Source organism: Orcinus orca, chromosome 17, assembly GCF_937001465.1.
Source record: "Orcinus orca chromosome 17, mOrcOrc1.1, whole genome shotgun sequence".
In the NCBI taxonomy this organism is placed as follows: domain Eukaryota; kingdom Metazoa; phylum Chordata; class Mammalia; order Artiodactyla; family Delphinidae; genus Orcinus; species Orcinus orca.
Window position 1 is genome coordinate 59945266 of NC_064575.1, and position 17208 is coordinate 59962473.

At 41.5% G+C, this 17208-nt stretch overlaps 1 pseudogene; it reads left to right on the top strand.

Annotated features, from left to right (window-relative positions):
* Positions 1 to 15370: 15370 nt before the first annotated feature.
* LOC101282615 (importin subunit alpha-1-like) lies at positions 15371 to 16971 on the top strand (annotated as a pseudogene).
* The last annotated feature ends 237 nt before the right edge of the window (positions 16972 to 17208 follow it).

Below are 17208 nucleotides of genomic sequence, written 5' to 3' on the forward strand. Positions count from 1 at the left end.
GGTGAAAGAGATATGCCAGTAATCTTTTCTTTCTCAGTAGCAGATGAGGACAGTGCAAAGAGATTCCTTTTTCATTCAAAAGTCAGCTAATACTGGCTGCCTTTTTAGCATAGGGGCTGAGGTTACCTTGATAAACAAGGCCCATGGGGTCCTTGACCTCAAGATGCTTACATTGTTAAGGAAGAAGTGAATAGTAATTAATTGACCACAATGTGATAATTGCTGTTTAAAAAAAAAAGTTTCCCTGGTGGCGCAGTGGTTGAGAGTCCGCCTGCCGATGCAGGGGACACGGGTTCGTGCCCCGGTCCGGGAGGATCCCACGTGTCGCGGAGCGGCTGGGCCCGTGAGCCATGGCCGCTGAGCCTGCGCGTCTGGAGCCTGTGCTCCGCAACGGGAGAGGCCACAGCAGTGAGAGGCCCGCGTACCGCAAAAAAAAAAAAAAAAAGCATATATGAGAGTACAACGGTGATACATCTTAATATGGAGTGTTGGATAAGGTTTTCAGAGGAAGTAACATTTCAAGAGGAGGGAATAGCAAAACTGTCCTAGGAGGGACGATGACCCCATTAGGGAAGTGAAAGAAGATGACTGTGGCTAGAGCAGTAGAGAGTAGGAGGGTACAAGGTAAGACGGAGTGTAGGTGATGGACAAGTCAAGCAAGCAGCAGTGGGGTATGACTGAAGCACTTCAAGCTGGTGTGTGTGTGTGTGTGTGTATGTATGTGTGAATCTTGCAACAGTCTGAAGAATGGATTGGAAAGGAACATTTACAATGTAAATGCTATGTAAGTAGTTGCCAGCATAAAGCTAATTCGAGTTTTGTGTTTTGGAACTTTAGAATGATTATTTTTTTGGATATTTTAAATTTGCAGTTAGTTGAATTCCCAGATGTGGAACACATAGATACAGAGGCCTCACTGGCTGTACAGTGAAATATTCAGCCATGAGAAAGAAGGAAATCCTGTTCTTTGTGACAACTTATATGGATCTTGAGGACATTATGCTAAGTAAAATAAAAAGCCAGACAGAGAAAGACAAATACTGTATGATCTCACCTATGTTTGGAATCTTAAAAAAAAAAAAAACTCCTAGAAACAGAGAGTAGAATGGTGATTGCTAAGGGATGAATGGGTAGGGGAAATGGGGAGATGTTGGTCAAAGGGTACAAATTATCAGTTATAAGATGAAAAAGTTCTGAGAATCTAATATACAGCACAGTGACTATAGTTAACAACACTGCATTACATACTTGAAAGTTACTAAGCGAGTAAATCTTAAGTGCTCTCACCAAACACAGTTATATGTATGTCAGTTATATCTCAATAAAGCTGGAAAAACCCCCAACAAAGTAGATGCTTCTTTGTTTAGCAGGGCCTGCTAATAACTTTCTGGGTCTGCAGAGACAGACCTGGATGGTTGGAGGAGTAAAGTTAAAATGCTACTGTTCTGAATAAAAACCCCAGAGGAATTGGGAGATGTACACATAAACGGCAGGGTGATGGTGAGGGGGGAGATAGGCACCTAAGATGAACGGTACTGGAGAGACTGCAGAGGGTCAAGGCCAGTAAAGAATTCCCTATGGAGATGGGCATTTGGGAGACTCCAAAGCCCACTTTAAATTTGAAGCTGGTTTATCTTCTGTGGTATCTTCTACTCCTAAACTTTCAGAGCTGGTCTGGCCAATTCTACTGCTGGGGATCATTAGTGCTTGGGAGAAGAAAGGAAGGTGGGATGAAGATGGGGACTGGCATGAGGCTCGATATGGCTCCGGCAGTAGGTAAAGCAGAGATGTAAGGTGTAGTGAGAGCTGGTTCATGAGTGGATATGAGTCACATATACTAGAGGAAGGGGACCCTTGAAAGATGGGGAGGCAGACATTTGGGTAACTTAAGCAATAGCAATAAAATGTTGATAATTATTCTAGTAGAGAAATTGCGAGTTTCTTTGGAAGAACATAGCAGAAGCATATAAATTATTCTAGACCATAGTTTTTCTTGAATAGTGTACACTACCTTAAAAAACTTCAGTTTTTAAAAAAATATTTATTTTCAGCTGCAGACTCTTCGTTATGGTGTGAGGACTTCTCTCTAGTTGTGGTGCGTGGGCTCAGTAGTTGCGGCGTGTGGGCTCAGTAGTTGTGACGTGCAGGCTTAGTTGCCCCGTGACATGTGGGATCTTAGTTCCCCAACCAGGGATCAAACCCACGTCCCCTGCATTGGAAGACAGATTCTTAACCACTGGACCACCAGGGAAGTCCCAAAACTTCAGTTTGATGAGAGTAAAAATGCAAAAGCAAATGAAAATACAAGAAATAACATCAAATAGATACACAAACAATTACAGTGGCAAAGAGTTGCTGAAATATTTTGAACAACAAAAGCTAGGTGCTATCTGGAAAAGCTTCAGGAAATAAGAAGCATGATGTTCCACTGGATGTGGCAGTTTCAATTTTATTGAAACTTCAAGATTCCTTCCACTTTCCTGTTCTAGGACGTGTTGACCTGAAATAAAGAGGTGGCCAGATATTTCTCCAGCAAAGATGGATTTATTCCAGATCACCAGAGAATTGCAACCATGAAGAGACACATGCAAGTCCCCAGGCAGCAAGGAAGGAGGACCCTTTCATAGTGGAGAAAAGGAAGTTGGGAGGGCTGAAGTAAACAGTCCATGGCTTTTCATTGGCTGAATCCTTGCCAAAGAAGAAGAGTTCTTCTTCTAACTGTTGATCTTTGCAGTCATGGTGGGGCACGAGAGCTCCCCCTTCTGGTCTCTCGACTCTATTTAATTGAGATTTCTGTTCAGTAATTTTTTACAGGCTCCACTTGTTTATTGCTTTGTTCCTGCTATCTTATTCACAAAGCCCCAAAGGATGCACAGGGATAGAGGGAGGTGAGTCTTCCAGGTGCCTCTGCCCCTCCACCTCAAGATTCTTGGAAGAAATAGGATGTAAGCAATGATTTGGGGAACAGCAAGTGGTGTGTGGAAGAGAGAGGGGAGCAAAGCATCCTGAGTGGCGGGATAGAGCTGCTTGCAGTCATAGATGAGTCACACAGGAGGAGCAGTAAGCTTGGCTCACCAACCCGCGTGTGCTGGGAGGAATATCCAGCTTATGTGCTCTGAGGGTGTACTACGTGCCAGGCTCTGAATGACATATTTTACATACATTCTCTTATTCTTTCCTCTCAGTCACCCAGGGAGCTGTGCACTATTATTACCCTCTTTTTAAAGATGAAGAAATTGAGGCTCAGGGATGACTAAATAAAGTTTTCCAAGTCACACAGCTGGTAATTGCTAGAGGTTTTAAATCCCAAATCTTGTTCAAATCCAAAGCTCACTCCTGGAGCCCTCAGGCCAGTGAGACAAGGCAGCACAGGACAGGGGAACAACTGTGTCTGTAACATCAGCATCTGAAAGGCACGTGTCCGTCTACTGGGCTCACAGTGAATTCTGTCAAGTCCTGTTTGAGGTGCAGAACACTGTGTACATCAAGTCATTCTCATTTAGTAGATTGGAAGGCTGGAGGGCAAAAGGTTCAGCCTTTAGTGTAAAGAAAATGAACAGCCAAGCCCTATTAGGATTTTGCTCATTTCTGGGGTAGATTATTTATTTCTGTTACATACTCAGCAGAATTAAGTTTCTGAACACTTAATTGTTTTGGGTCTCAGAAGAAGCTTATCTGTGAATAACAACTATGGAATGCGGCTTGTGAATAATAAAGTGAGAGTTTCATTTTCCAGTTGTTTTATTCCATTGCTGTTGAGTTTACATAGACATCAAGGGAGCAAGGATTTCAGATTAATTATGATAGAGCACATTAAATAACACAGGTCAGTGGTTGCATTACTTATGTGGAAACACTTTCACTGGATCCTTTCAAAAGTAGGTTTTAAACAATATCCTCAAGGATTTACCTCCAGACTAAAAAAAAAATGCATTTAATAATGCTATTTGGAGGGATTTGTTTTCATTATCATTCAGTAATAGCCACATTAGAGGCTTTCTCTGACGGCTTAACATTTGAGTATATCTCATACCCACAAGCCTAGTGCATTAACATCTGAATCTAGCACTGCAAGTCTTGTGCTAGAAGTTTGGGACAGATTGACGCTGCTCCTAAGATCATATTTTAATTGTTGTGGCTGAGAGCATTGCCACTGCTTTCAAAATCTCCAGGAACTCGTTTCTTTTCTCATCCAGGTTTTCTAGAACTCTTCCTGAGCTTCATTACATCTGCCAAAATGTACACAGGAGTGCTCAAACTCATCTATAGAGGCTAATCACTTTTATTCCTAGTAAGAATATCTTACATTCCTTCTACAACTAGCATATGAAAAAAACCTTCTGACTTTATGGTAAAATAATGAAGAAAAATATTAAATCTATTACTTTAAGGAACGGCACCAAGAAACGGAGGAAAGCTTAAACAAGCTTTATTAGGGAGCGCTCCCGGGTGAAGTTCACTGGTCCGAGAGAAAGGGGCCAAAGAAGTCGCGCCCGGGCGAGGTTTTGGGCAGAATTTATAGGGGAAGAAGGGAAAGGGGTGTGGTGAATCCGGGAGGGCGCAGGTTGTTCCTTATTTGGTGGTCTCTTCGGGTATCGTGGCAATATCCGGTGCCGGTTGCATCAGTCTTGGGGCCGTTAGTCCCGCCCCTCGAAAGGCGGGAAGGCTGGGCCGGGTGGAAAGTCCCCAGGTCAGTTTCTGGAACTGGGTGGTCCAGAAAGTTTTGGCCTGATGCAACCTGTGAGTCTGATTGCGTTCCCCTGCCTCGGGCCAGTTGTCCTTACAATTACCAGGTGAATGAATATAAATAGTTAAAAATGAATTTCTCTTTCATTGCTCGGCCTCTGCTAGTTTAGAATTCCACCATTTGGAGTGGTTTAATATTTGAGAAGGAAAAGTCTTGTTTTATAAGTACATACAGACAGACAGACGTACAGATGAACAGGAGAAAAACAAATTTAATTTTGTATAAGCAAGAGTCCAAAAGATATGGCTCAAGGGCAAGTTGGGCAATTGAGGCTTATATGCCTTCCTGAGCTAAGGAATGGGAAAGGGACTGGGGCTTCACAGGGGAGGAGGGTAATTCACAGATGATAGGAAGAACAGATGGTTGGTAATTAGAAGTTTACCCTGCTATAGAAATAGGTCTTTTGGAAAAAAAATTTACCTCTGGTAATAGCTCTTTTTCTGGTCTAGGCTTCCTGTCTAAAAGTCTTTTAGGTAGTTAAGGGAGAGGTAAAAGTTTTTCCTGAGTCTGCTGGGTCTTGACTGCCTTCAGCTCAAAATAACCCAGATGCCAAAGTGACATATTTTGAGGTCGTCTCTTCTGCTCCCCTTCAATTGCTATCACTTAAAATGGACTTTTTGTATCTTACCTCATATCCCCCAGCCAAGATTTAGATTTGTAAGGAAAGAATGTTGCTCACCATTCTGGTTCTACAAAGATCAAGTCGTTAGCTACTGCAAGTGCTGATCTACAAGTACACCCTGAAAGGAATTCAGGATGAAGTATTCTGTGTACTGGGTATATGAGCCCCTAGATGGTTAAAATGTATATCTAAGGAAGAATTTCAAAGACCCCAGATTCTTGCATCTTGCCATACCTAGAAAAGCACTAAAGGACTTCCCTTGTGGTGCAGTGGTTAAGAATCTGCCTGCCAATGCAGGGGACACGGGTTTGATCCCTGGTCTGGGAAGATCCCACGTGCCGTGGAGCAACTAAACCCGTGCACCACAACTACTGAGCCTGTGCTCTCCAAGCCCATGAGCCACAGTTACTGAGCTCATGCGCCACAACTACTGAAGCCCAAGTGCTCTAGGGCCCACGTGCTGCAACTACTGAAGCCTATGCGCCTAGAGCCTATGCTCTGCAACAAGAGAAGCCACTGCAATGAGAAGCCCGCGCACTGCAATGAAGAGTAGCCCCCGCTCGCCACAACTAGAGAAAGCCCGTGCACAGCAACGAAGGCTCAACACAGCCAAAAATAAATTTTTTTTAAAAAGCACTAAAATCATTGACTGGGATATCTGATCTTCGTGACTAGCAGTAACCTTTCACTGAGATCTTGACTGCATGTTCTTCCTAGCCAAAATTCACATATATATGTACTGGCTTCTCCTCTACCACTTCAGAGAAGTTCCTAGGAGCTATCTGAGAGGCTGTCTCCTGGGCTACAGTCCTCAGTAAGACACTGAATAAAACCCAGCTCATAGCTCTTACATGGTGCAGTTTTTAAAAAGTAGACTGGTTGTAGGAAAAAGAACAATAGTTTTAGAAACATTTTGATTATTTAGGTGTCATTTTTCTAGGTTTCATATTAATCAGACGGATTTTCTAGATTCTTGGCTTTTTCTCCTTTCATGTTGTCTGTTTTGTTTCATTTTTGCTTTGCAGGCTAAAATACTTGGTTTAAAACTCTCACAAAAGTAGGCAATTACTGCAATAGAGTACGATAACAATTCTTTAAAACTCTTGATCAGTTTAGGTCTTTCCTCAAGCTCCCTCAGCCTTATCTCCCACATCTTTTAAAGGAATTTTATACCTAAAATATTCCTTTTTCTTTTTCTGTGTTTGAATAAGTGTTCTGACCAGCTGTGTGACCTTGGGCAAGACACTTAACTTTGCTAAGGCAATTTTTCCTCATCTATAAAATAAGAACATAGTTTGCTATCTTTGAGGCTTGAATGAGGAAGTGTATGTGAAGCTCTCCGTGAGCTGTGAAGCCTTATATGGACACCTATGAAGTATTAATAACCTTCCTGTCCTGCTTTCTAATGTATTGAATATATACATTTAGGTCTTCCAATTTTGATGTCCACAACCTAATATCTCAGATAGGCTTCCATTACTCAGTATTGCTGAGAGAGGTCTCTAAAATGGGGCTGGGAGGCCATTGAGGAAGTGTGACTTGTGCACATCTCAGCTGGATGAAATCTGAACTTTGACCTCGTATTGTCTTAACACAGTCATCCAGGCAGATGCCCAATATTCCAGAAACTCAAGGTACTCATTGGACCCCTTAATCCTAAATAACTCATGACAGCTTATCCCTTAAGAACAAATATTTCCTTTCTCGCATCAGAGTCAATCATAATTCTTGCCAAAAACTTTAACAGCCTTGTGGATTTGCCTTTATATAAACCCCTGACTCTTTCCCTTCTCTGAGCACTCGTTTGATTTTACCTGAATCTCCGTCTCTCAAATTGCAATTCCTAAAACTCCAAATGAAGTCTTTTCTTATCTGCAGTCTTCTGGATTTCTTGGTTGACAAAGTCTAGGTCAAACACTCCCCCAACCCGATTCTCTTTTTAAAGATGTGCCCTGGGCTTCTCTGTTGCAGCCTGTCACTTTCCAGCTCTGTGCTTATCATCCACCTGGGAATGGTTTATCCCTTTTCAAAACTCTCTTCCAGAAAGCGAGTTGGTCATGCTTGCAGCTCATTACTTCTCAGATTGGCTTTCCTTGTATTTTTTCTCCCTTAAAAAATGTAGAAACAATGCTTCTGGGACCTTGTTTGCAAAGATCAGGCCCCTCACCGCAGGTATCCAAATCTTGTAAAACTTTTATCTCACAGCCCTTCAGCCATTTCTGCAATGTACTACTACCTTCACAGAGCTACTGCAAGCCTCCAACAGAGCAGCTGAGTCTGCACATCTGAATTTGCAGCAGAACCTCCTACAATGGCCTGATGACCACTGATATGGTGAAGGGGAGGAAAATATACCACCCCGAAACATGCCTCTATGACATATGGATTGTTTTGAGTTGGTTATTTTTAAGAAACAGCAAACACAGGTGAAGCTCGGAAAACTGAGACGTTATCTTTTGTAAGAGACATTTACATTTCTAAGGGAAATATCCTCCTCTTTCTACCAGGAGGAGAGTGTGATTCTACATCTCCAGAAACTCTTATCAAAGGAGAAGGCAACAATTTAAATCTGTATAACAAGTTTACCCTTGTTTGCTGTGCTTTTCCTAGTAACCTCCCATAACTACCCCCAACCCCAAGGTCTTCTTTTGTCTTTAGCTGAAGGTGGTATTTAAGGTAGTAGCTTGGGCCATTTTGGGGAGTTACTCAGTTTTCCTGAGTAGCTCCCATGTGTACAGGAGGTACAGATGTTATTAAACTTCTGTTAGTTTTTCTTTTGTTAATCTGTCTTTTATTATGGGGGGGGGTGTGTCTCAGCCGAGAACCTCTAAGGGTAGAGGACAATTATTTTTCCTCCCCTGCAATGGATAAGTCTTGTCTCTGAGAAAACAATTTTGAAGCAAGTTCATTAAAAAGAAAACTTGAAAAAAATTTAAAAGTAGAGACTATATCATGTACAATCGAGGTACTCTTTCCATCAGGCATAAAAAAGGCAAGGGATGTTTTTGATTATTGAATCAGTGCCTAGAGACTATAGTTCTATTTTATTAGAATATTTTCTCTTGGGTTTAATAATATCTTGCAAGGAATGGAGTTATATTGGGTCATTCAATATTTAGAAAAAGGAACTTGTTGAAATGCTAGAATTCCAGGATGTAAGTTTTCTGGGAACTTGTCCAATGTTGGGACACTGGGTAAGTGAGATCATGGAACTTCTTAGAATTTCTTTAATCTTTGGAGCCTTGGCTCTGTATTGAAATGCTGTGGACATTAACAGACGCGGACCATTCACAATCATGTCTAGACCAGAGGAAGGGATGGAACTTGTTACAGAGGTCGGGTGAATGACTCATCACATCTTTATTTCAAGAGTTCTATTGTTGGGACTTCCCTGGTGGCACAGTGGTTAAGAATCCGCCTGCCAATGCAGGGGACAGGGGTTCGAGCCCTGGTCCGGGAAGACCCCACATGCTGTGGAACAACTAAGCCCGTGCACCTCAACTACTGAGCCCGTGCACCTAGAGCCTATGCTCTGCAACAAGAGAAGCCACCGCAATAAGCCCGTGCACTGCAACGAAGAGTAGCCCCTGCTCGCTGCAACTAGAGAAAGTCCACGCACAGCAATGAAGACCCAATGCAGCCAAAAATAAATAAATAAATTTATTTTTTAAAAAAGTTCTACTTTTTTGTGATTTCAGAGATCTGACTTAAGCATTACTACATGACAACCACTAGATGGCAGGAGTGAACAACATAAAAAAGTACAACCTGGCTTCTAACAGGGAAAACTTTACCTCTCCTCCCTCCTCTCCTTTTTATAATCTCTTGCCTTCCCTCATTCCTCTACTTTTCTTCTCTCTCTCTTATTGTATTTGTATTTCTAGTTGTAATTTTAAATAACTGATTCTCAAGAATCACATAACTGATTCTAAAGAATCAGATCTGAAAAACAGGCTGTTCCATGTACTTATAATTTGAATACTAAAGCACAGTTTTTTCTAGTTCAAGAGGTCTTATATAACTACTTTCTACTTGAGCTGAGGATAAAGCTTCAGAGGTTTTTGAGGCTCAGAAATCCTCCTGTTTCTGTCCCAACTGGCAGTCTCACACTGGCAGGCAGAGGGGGTGGCTGTGTGCAGACAAACGGGGCTGAAGGAAGAGAGGGGAGGGGCCCTAAGGCCTCTGGAGCTTTGTGTAAACCCATAAGCCGTATTACTTCTCTGTGATACTATGAAAGGAGTAGTTTGATAATGATCGAAGTGCTGTGCTGAAGCTATTCCTAAACACACACACACACAGACACACACACACGGACATACACACAGATACACACAGGCACACACAGACACGGACACACACACACCGACACACACAGACATGGACACACACACACAGACACACACACAGACACACACACACCCCTCAAACCCAAAAAACACCACAACTTGGCCATAGGCAGCACTTGAGAAATGAGCTATCATTTTACTAATCCTTTCAATGGAGGAAAATTCACTGGTTTGAATTAATAGCCATGCAATTGAGCCCCATGTTTGAGAGATGTGATTCAGGCTCTCTGTTCTCTCTCTTTCTTGGAGTCATTGTTCCCTGCTCAATAAATCTTCCTTTCATTTTTAAATTTATTTTTCTATTCTCAATGGCTTCTCCTTTTGAAGACTAGTGTTCTGATTTCTTAAGGGCAGAATTTGAATTTTGTCCCCCAATCCCTCAATCACTCAAAGGCAGGCTTCAGAGAGCTTCTTGGAGGTTAGCGATACCTCTTGGGGCGCTCCTTGACTATCACTGGTAATCCAGGGGTTTTGCAAGATCTAGCTGTTATATTTTTTCAGACTCTGGGAATTAAGGAATTGAGGAAGAGCTAACCCTTCCTCCCTCTCTCTGTCCTTTGTCCTTCTCTCTGTCTCTGTCTCTGTCTCTGTCTCTCTCTGTCTGTCTCTTACACACACACACACAATACTCACAAACATACAAATGAGAGAAGGAAACACACTTATTCTAGTTTAAAATTAAACCTGGCCAAAACAAATGGGATTATGAAAATCCCCTTTGAGACTGTCATCACCCTGTCGATTCACTTTTCTGCTGTTGCAGACGTTAAATACTAGGACTTGATGAAAGATTAAGAGAGAGGAATAGTCTACAAAGTGAGGTAATTTCTGGGATCATTGGAATTTACTGATAAGAGCTACATAAGCTCCAACAAAACTCAGAGAATTCACGGTATAATTGCTCATTCCAACTGTTCTGTGTCTGAATTGCAAAGCAGCCCCTGCACAATTCATATGATCATTTTAACTAAGTGGACTGGTCAACACTGTGATACTGTCACTTAGCAGGATAAGTTCTTAGCCAAGGGGCTTAACACTCTGAGCTACAGTTTTCTCATTTGTAGAACGAAGTTGATAATGTCTACCCCATGGTGTTGTTCTGAGGGTGAAGTGAGAAAACATGAGTAAAGTGTCTGGCATTGTGCCTTGTTCATAGTAGTGCTTAATGAATAGAAGTTATTAATTTTGGAGAAGGGATGGAGGTGGACAGTGGAGTTAAACAGACCTCGGTTTAGATCCTCTACTTTGTCTCCTACAGACTGAAGGTCTCGGGCCAGCTACTCAATTCTCACCTGCAAAACGGTAATAATGCCACATCGTTTCCTGGGTTACTGTGCCTGCCATGTGGTAATAAGTCTACAAATGGTAACTAGTATTATTGATATTACCTGTTCGTTCCTTAAAATATTTATTGAAACCAAACCATGTTATCTGTTTAGGACAGCATTGGGTGGCAGGAGAGACTATACAAAAGAATCACGTGATGGTGTTTGCTTTCAAGAGGCTGACAGCTTTGCTGAGGGGTAAAAACAAGTGAAAACCTGGTCATTTAGTGTAACAGTGTGAAATAACCAACTGTCCGTAAGAAGTGATATGGTGCAGAATCAAGTCTGGCAGACTGCAGACACAGGAGCGAATGCTGGGGGTCACCATTGTTGGGGAGGACCCATAGTAAAATTCTGGAGGGTTTTGAAAGATGAGTAGGATTTGCAGATGTGGGGACTGAAATGGACAAATATAAAGTGTGTCAGCTATATTTAAAATGGATAACCAACAAGGACCTACTGTACAGCACAGGGAACTCTGCTCAATATTCTGTAACAACCTAAATGGGAAAAGAATTTGAAAAAGAATAGATACATGTGTATGTGTAACTGAATCACTTGGCTGTATACCTGAAACTAACACAACATTGTTAATCAACTATACTCCAATATAAAATAAAAAGTTTAAGAAAAAAAATAAATAAAGTATGTCAGATAATGACACGTGCTATGGAGAAAAATAACAGGGAAGGAGCAGAGGGAGAGCTGGATGGTTTACAATTTTAAATAGGGTGGAAGGCAAGGCTTCACTGAGAAGTCCTCAGGAGAAGTTGCCAACTGAGCAAAGAAGATGAGGAATGATCCAGGTGGATATCAGGGGAGAGAGAATTCCAGGCTGAGGAAACTCCAGGTACAGAGCTCCTGAAACAGAAGCACACTTGGAATGTTGGAGAAATAACACGGAGGTCTGTGTGGCTACTGTAGAGACAGCAGTGGGGAAAGGAGAAGGAGAAGAGGATGGAGAAGCAATATTTTGGGGTGGATGGTAGAGGAGAGTGGGAAGTCATGTAGGGCACTGTGTTCTATTTTAAAGACTTTGGCTTCACTCTGAGTGAGAAGGGAAATCACTGAAGGATTTGAGCACAGGAATGGCAAGACCTGACTTCTGTTCACAAAGGATCACTGTGGCTGCTGTTTTGCAAAATGGGCTATAGAAAGCCAAGGGTGGAAGCAGAGAAATCATTCAGGAGAAATTTGCAACAACACAGGTGAGAGTTGATGGTGTCTTGAATCAAAATATCAGAAGTGAGAAGAGTTTGGATTCTGAAATTCTGGATATATTTAGAACTACCAGAAATCACACATAAACAAGGATCTCATGAGGTACTTTTGAGATAGTTAACCTTCAAACCCTTCGCTTTAGATTTATTACATTTTAGAGGTGATGAGAGACATTGTAGGGTTGGTTGTTCTTGGTTTTTGATTGTTTTTTTACATTGTAGGTCTTAAAATTCTTTCTTTCCTTTACCTCTATAGCACTGTTCTGGTTTGATCCCTATCTTTCACCCTCCATTTTGTCTCCTTCGCTCTATGTCCTTCCCTCATCTTTTCATCCATCCATCCATCCATCCATCCATCCATTAATCCCTTTACCCTTTGGGAACCCGTGATGTATTAAGTTTCAGAACTAGTGCTTGTGATTGAGAGATGAATATAGCTCATAAAAAACTCATAGTCTAATAACGGGGACAGGGAGGTAAACAAGAAAAAGTGAAACAGTTTGACAGGAGCTATGTTAGAGAGATTAAAGAAAAATGTGGCACAAAGAAGATGTTTAACACTATCTGCCTGTCGGAGAAGTCTTCATAGTTGAAGATTTCCCTGTCCCCTTAAATGTAAACATTCACTAATGTTCTGTTCCTTCAACCTTTGTTTTCTTTTTCCTTTTGAGGTCTCATTTGTTCCCACAACTCTATTTATTACCTCTATGATTATATCTTCCAAATCTTCATCTCTAGCCCTGACCTTTCTTTGAATGCCCTCAATTAAATTGTGTCTTCCTGTCACCCCAGACCACAAAAAGCATTCTCCAAGTGGATGCTCAGGTTAGATTAAGATGCACTTGAACAAACAAATTTATTGAGGCTTAGAACGTAAATCACGTAACTACTCGCAGCAGCAATAGTCTTTTCAAAAATGACTAAAACAAACTTTTAAATATAAAGCATAGGGCTTCCCTGGTGGCGCAGTTGTTGAGAGTCCCCCTGCCGATGCAGGGGACACGGGTTCGTGCCCTGGTCCAGGAAGATCCCACGTGCAGCGGAGCGGCTGGGCCCGTGAGCCATGGCCGCTGAGCCTGCGCGTCCGGAGCTGTGCTCCGCAACGGGAGAGGCCACAGCAGTGAGAGGCCCGCGTACCAAAAAAAAAAAAAAAAAAGCAACACTAACATACTGTATGATTCTATTTATATGAAATATCCAGTATAGAGAAATGCAGAGAGACAGAAAGAAAGACTGAAAGTGGTTGCCAGAGGCAGGGGAGGAGGGGAACTGGAAAGTGACTATTTAAACTGGTATAGAATCTCCTTCAGGGGTGATGAAAATTTTTAAAAATTTTTATTTTATATTGGAGTATAGTTGATTTACAATGTTGTGTGATGATGAAAATATTTTGAAATGATAGCAGTGATGGTTTCATGCCATTGTGAATATACTAAATGCTACCAAATTATACTTTGAAATGGCTAATTTTGTGTTACATGAATTTCATCTCAAAAATATATTGGCACAATAACACAAGATTTGAATGCAATATTCAAAGTAATGTGCTGTCAAGAATGCAGATTGGAAAAAAAAAAGAATGCAGATTGGGACAGTTCTAATTTTCACATATGTCTAGAGAGAAATGTCAGGCAATTTGATCTTACTATGTAAAGGCTGTTCATCATTAACCTGGTTGAACACTAGAAAAGGAATTTTTTATGAATAAAACAAAGCAACTGACACAGAAGTTTGAGAAGCTTAGATAATTTAAATGAAGACAAATTTTCTCTTTTTGGATGACATTTACTGACTGGAAAGTCTGTATTATTATCTTGAGGATTAATGTCTTAAAATGGCATTGCATTGTTGAAGGTACTGTTTTTCATGTGATTCAAACTGCAAAAAAAGTCAGTTCAATAATGCAAATGTATAAATTGATTAAAATCAGAGTATCTCAGCATATAAATTACTTCCTAGAGGAAAGCATTCATTTTTAGACTAGATATTGTTATAAAATGAAAAAATTACAATGTTTTAAAATTATGGACAAATATGCCCATAAACTTATCCTATACTAACACAACTATTATTATCTTGTGTATTCCATTACAACTTTTAAAAATAGGATTCTTTTAAAAAGGATCTTATTTTTGGTCCTCAGAGGCAGAGACCTGAGTTTATCACATTTTCCGTCATAGCAGAGTACATCAGTGGTCTGTTCAAGGCCTTTCTCATTTTATTTTATCTTTCTTCTTCATTTTCAACCCTGCTCCAATTTCACATCCCCTTAGTTATTCTATTCTTTAATCTATTGAGTTGTATACATACACACGTTTTGGAAATATATATTGTGCTGTTCTGTTTATCTGTGCTTTTACTTTATATAACTGGTATCATTCAGATCTCATTCACTCCACCTATCTTTTTAAGGTACTTTCTTCATGGCGCTATCCTTTGTGCTTTTCAACTCCCCTTTTGAGTTTTTTATTTCAACGATTGTATTTTTCATACTCAGAATCTCCAGATTCGGGCTACTTAGGATTGTGTTCCTGGTTCTTGTTTGTAACATTCTGTTTTGTTCCTTTGTGAATAAATACTTTATTAAAATTTTCTTTTACTTAAAATTCTTATTTTAGCCAATCCATTAATTTGGCTTCTTCTACCAAGAAGAAGTGTTGGGTTTGTTGTCTTTCTTCTACAGAACTTGTGCTCCTCCTGTTGAATTTAGGGAGTAGGTTCCAGGGAGATACGGTAGGGTGGGGAGCCTCTGATGTTGCCACCTGGGCTAGACCATGCCCTCTATACATCTCTTCCTCCCCAACACTTGATTTTGCCTTACCTCTCAACGACCCAGTGTCTCTCTCCCTCAGGGCACAGTTCTTTCCCGATGATTGCTTGTCTTGGATAAAATCACCTAGACCAGTGATTGTATAACTTTAGTGTGCATCAGAATCATCGGTCATGCTTGTTAAAACATAGAGTGCTGGGCCCAACCCCCCCAGACTTTCTGGTGCAGTAAGTTTGCGATGGAGAAGAGTATTTACATTTCTAAGAAGTTACCAGTTGACACCATCCTTGGGCTGACCGTGGTGGATGTTTTGAGGGCAACCGACCCACAGCCTGTGCACCCCATACCACCTCCTGTGGAAGCTTAAGCTGTCTGTGTAGCTTTCTCCCTTTGTCTCATAACCATGTCCACCAATGAGAATGCTAATTTGCCAGCTGCCTGCCTTAACAGATTCAAGAACAAGGGGAAAGGCAGTACAGAAATGAGGCAGCACCAAATAGAAGTTATTAATGTGGAGCTGAGGAAAGCTAAGAAGGAGGACCAGATGCTGAAAGGAGAAATGTCAGCTCTTTTCCTGATGATGCTACTTCTCCACTGCAGGAAAACCACAACAACCAGGGCACTGTAAATTGGTCTGTTGATAACGCTGTCAAAGGCATAAATAGCAACAATTTGGAAAGCCAGCTCCAAGCTACCCAAGCTGCTAGGAAAGTGCTTTCTAGGAAAAAACAGCCCCCCATTGATTCCAAAATTTGTGACCTTCTTGGGCAGAACTGATTGTAGTCCCATTCAGTTTGAATCTGCTTGGGCCCTCAGTAACATTGCTTCTAGGACATCAGAACAGACCAAGGTTGTGGTAGATGGAGGTGCTATCTCAGCATTCGTTTCTCTGCTGGTGTCTCCCCACACTCACATCAGTGAACAAGGCTGTATGGGCTCTAGGAAACATTGCAGGTGATGGTTCAGTTTTCCAAGACCAGGTTATCAAGTATGGTGCGGTTGACCCGCTGTTGGCGGTTCCTGATATGTCATCTTTAGGATGTGGTTACTTATATAATCTTACCTGGACACTTCAAATCTTTGTTGCAACAAGAATCCTGCACCCCCCTTAGATGCTGTTGAGCAAATTCTTCCTCCTTTAGGTCGTCTCCTGCATCATGATGATCCAGAAGTATTAGCTGATATCTGCTGGACTATTTCCTACCTTACTGATGGTCCAAGTGAACCGATTGAAATGATTGTGAAAACTGGGGTTGTACCCAAACTTGTGAAGCTTTTAGGAGCTACTGAATTGCCAATCGTGACTCCCGCGCAAAGAGCCATAGGGAATATTGTCAATGGGAGAGATGAACAGACTTAGGTTGTAATAGATGCAGGAGCACTGCTAACAAACTCCAAAACTAATATTCAGAAGGAAGCTACGTGGACAACGTCAAACATCGCGGCTGGCCGCAGGACCAGATACAAGTTGTAAATCATGGATTAGTCCCGTTCCTTGTTGGCGTTCTCTCTAAGGCAGACTTTAGGACACAAAAGGAAGCTGTACAGGCTGTGACCAACTATACACGTGGTGGAAAGGTTGAGCAGATTATATACCTTGTTCGTTGTGGCATAATAGAGCCGTTGATGAACCTCCTAACTGTGAAAGATACCAAAATTATTCTTGTTATTCTGGATGCCATTTCAAATACCTTTCAGGCTGCTGAGAAACTAGGCAAAACTGAGAAACTTAGTATAATGATTGAAGAATATGGAGGTTTGGACAAAATTTAAGCTATACAAAACCATGAAAATGAGTCTGTGTACAAAGCTTCATTAAACCTGATTGAGAAGTATTTCTCTGCAGAGGAAGACGAAGATCAAAATGTTGTGCCAGAAACTACCTCTGAAGGCTATACATTCCAAGTTCAGGATGGCACTGCTGGGAACTTCAACTTTTAGATTGTACATCTGAGGCATAAAGTTGTTTGTTGCCTACTACATTTTGTATAAGTTTGTCTTACTGTTTCTCCACTAAGAACTCTTTTTTTTTTTGTGGTACGCGGGCCTCTCACTGCTGTGGCCTCTCCCGTTGCGGAGCACAGCTCCGGACGCGCAGGCTCAGCGGCCATGGCTCACGGGCCCAGCCGCTCCGCGGCATGTGGGATCTTCCCGGACCGGGGCACGACCTGTGTCCCC